A 3,002-nucleotide genomic window follows, 5' to 3' on the forward strand; every position below is an offset into this window, starting at 1 on the left:
GCTAGGATTTTGTTGAGAATTTTTGCATCTATGTTCATGAGGGATATTGGTCTATAATTTCTTTCTTAGTAACGTCCTTCCCTGGTTTTGGTATGAGGGTTATGCTTGCTTCATAAAATGTATTAGGAAGTTTTCCATCCTCCTCTATCTTCTGTAATAATTTGAGTAGAATTGGTGACAGCTCTTCCCTGAATGTTTGCTAGAACTCTAATGGTTGGCTTTTGAACTTTTTCTTGGTCAGTGATTGAGGATGTTTTGTTTCCATGTTATACTCTGCTGTTTACTCTCAGGATCCTAGTGATGAATCCATGGCTCATCACCTGTAACCATTTTTTTGTTTTTAAAGAAACTTTTGCCTTGCTTGGACTATCATTACAAATTTTGTTTGCAGATGTCCAAGAGCTTCTGTTTATGCTCTTCTGTGAATTGCTTCAGTACTTGTCCCACACAAACTTTTCAAAACCCAAGTCTGTCATGGATTATTTCATAGGAAGAGCCATGGCTGATTTGCAAGTGATTTGACACATAATCCACTGTTCTTGTCTATTCAGCAGAATCATTTCACTTGCATGATCAATGTTCTCATGAGCTGTGAATTGGCAATTTAATATAACCAGAATGTGGATAACTTTTGAGTCACCCACACAGTATTTTTGCAATTGTATGTCTCTTAAGATAAACTGAGAGAAGAAAAAAGAAATATCTACTTATTTCTTCTTGTTGTAAATCTTTGGGGGATCAGAAAACCTCATCATTCTCCCATGGGCTAGCTGATGTGCTTGAATCACTAACTTTGTAGTTCAAAATCCAGTGCTGATCCTACAGCATCACTGTGCACCCCAAAATATACTTGTATTTTTATATGAAAATACTTATAAGTGGTATAGAAAGGGCCTCTTATAGGAATTCACACATTTATTATTTCTTTCTGTGGATTAGAGATACAATTTGGTGCCATTACATTGCTTTATTATAACATCCTTCCTATTTTTTTGTGCTATTCTTGCTACATATGATACATCTTTATATGTTACAAATGCAACAATATAGTTTTATAATTATTGCTTTGTACAATTGTCTTTTCAAATTAATTAAAGAAAGAGAAAACTATTTTGTTCTCTTTTATAGCTAACTGTATAACTTCCTTTAACTGATGCTCTTGATTTATTTCTGTGGATTTGAATTGTAGTCTATTGTCATACCCTCTCAAACTGAAGAACTTCTTTTAGATGTTCTTGTAGGGCACGTCTGTTAGCAACAAATTCTGTCAGTTTCCATATATCGAAGAGGGACAGATTTTCCTTTTAGCGCTTTGAGTATGTAATCTCACTGCCTTCTGGCAGCCATTATTTCTAGTGAGAAATTAGCTGTAGATAATACTGGGATTCCTTTGTATGAGATGCCATTTCTCATTTGTAGCTTTCAAGATTTTCTCTTTTTCTTTGTTTTTCAATTGTTTGACTATGATCTGTATATGTGTGTGGTTCCTATTTGAAGTTCACTGAGTTTCTGGGATGCATAGAGTAGTAATTATGTCAGATTTAGAAAGTTTCATGCCATTGTTTCATTAAATACTTTTTATGCCCCCTTCTCTCTATCTTCCCTTCCTGGTATCCCCATTATACGTACTATGGTGTCCTTTTCCAGCAATTCGTTCTACTAGATGCAGTATCCAAAGTGAGTCAAAATCTTGGGCAATGTGCTGTGATCTGTAAGGTTTTTATTGGTTAAATTTTTTCTTTTTTTTTTCTCTTAAGCTGTCTTATTTTAAGAGGTCATCTTCATCTTCTTTTGTAAATCTAACAGATATCCTCCCACTTGTTCAGATTTATTCATCCTTTATTAGTTGAAGCATTCAACAATGATAGTTTTTGCTCTCAATCCTTAATAATGTTACGTTCATTATATTTGAAATTGTTTAGCTTTCTCATGGAGAAAAAAAGAGCACAGGTATAAACCTTTTATAGTATCCACATGCTAGTCCTGCAACACAGTGTTAATACAACGTTTTACTGATACTTGGACAATTTCTATGATGAAGAGAGATCAATAAGAGTGACTGTCACCTGACACATCTTGAAAGTCAAAAGCTATGATTTTTCATCCATTGTTCAATCCATTTCAATATCTGGTTTATATTATTCTTTAGCTCTTCTGGGTTATTGCAAAACAACTGATGTACTATTTCTTCACTGTAGGAGGCCCTGGCTTCCTCATCAAGAACCTGAAAAATTTCACACTGAATATTGTCATGTAGTTTCTTCTCATTATAGCCCCTTGTTTCAAGTCTTTTGTACAATACACTATTATCTATTCTCAGCACCAAAACAATATGAAACTAGTGTTTGGGGAAGAAGTCACAACCATGGTAATCAACAGCCATGCCACCTTCTTCCATTTGGTTCTCTAACTCATCAACGACTCTATCTTCATCTAAAATGGGACAATCATATTCTTCATCATAGCCATCATATAACTGTCCTTCTAAAGTGAAATCACCCACGTTAATGTATTTCAGTTCTGATCTTGATGTTTGGACTAGTTCTTTGCCTAATGTGAGTTTTCCAACCTCTGCTGTACCTGGTACTCTATAACATGTTTCCATCTCCCAGTCCGGACAGGGCCGTAGTTCTAGTTCGTGATTCATTAATTTTTGGACATAACTCACCAGACCTTTCATTCTAGTTTGCCTGAGTCTGGAGCTCTGCTGAACCCACCCATCATAGAGGACCCTGCTGGTATTTGAAATTCTGGTGGCCTCACTTCCAGCATCAAAACAGCATGCTAGCCACCACAGAATAAGAAACTGACAGACAGGTGGCAGTAACCTCAGGAATTCTAAAGAAAGAGAAGTTCCTTCCATCTGGAGTAGTTGGGAGGCTCATAAGGGAGGTTACATTTACATCTCCATAGGGTTTATAGAGAGTCACCCATTTCAGATGGGGGATGGTAATAATCATTCAAAACCTCTTTTTTGTATGAGACAGAGAATAAAGAGCTAG

General features: G+C 35.9%; 1 pseudogene; it reads right to left on the minus strand.

The window, feature by feature from the left end:
• Positions 1-2,083: 2,083 nt before the first annotated feature.
• LOC102818657 lies at positions 2,084-2,605 on the minus strand (annotated as a pseudogene).
• Positions 2,606-3,002: the final 397 nt, after the last annotated feature.

This window comes from Chrysochloris asiatica, unplaced genomic scaffold, assembly GCF_000296735.1.
Source record: "Chrysochloris asiatica unplaced genomic scaffold, ChrAsi1.0 scaffold00105, whole genome shotgun sequence".
Lineage (NCBI taxonomy): Eukaryota > Metazoa > Chordata > Mammalia > Afrosoricida > Chrysochloridae > Chrysochloris > Chrysochloris asiatica.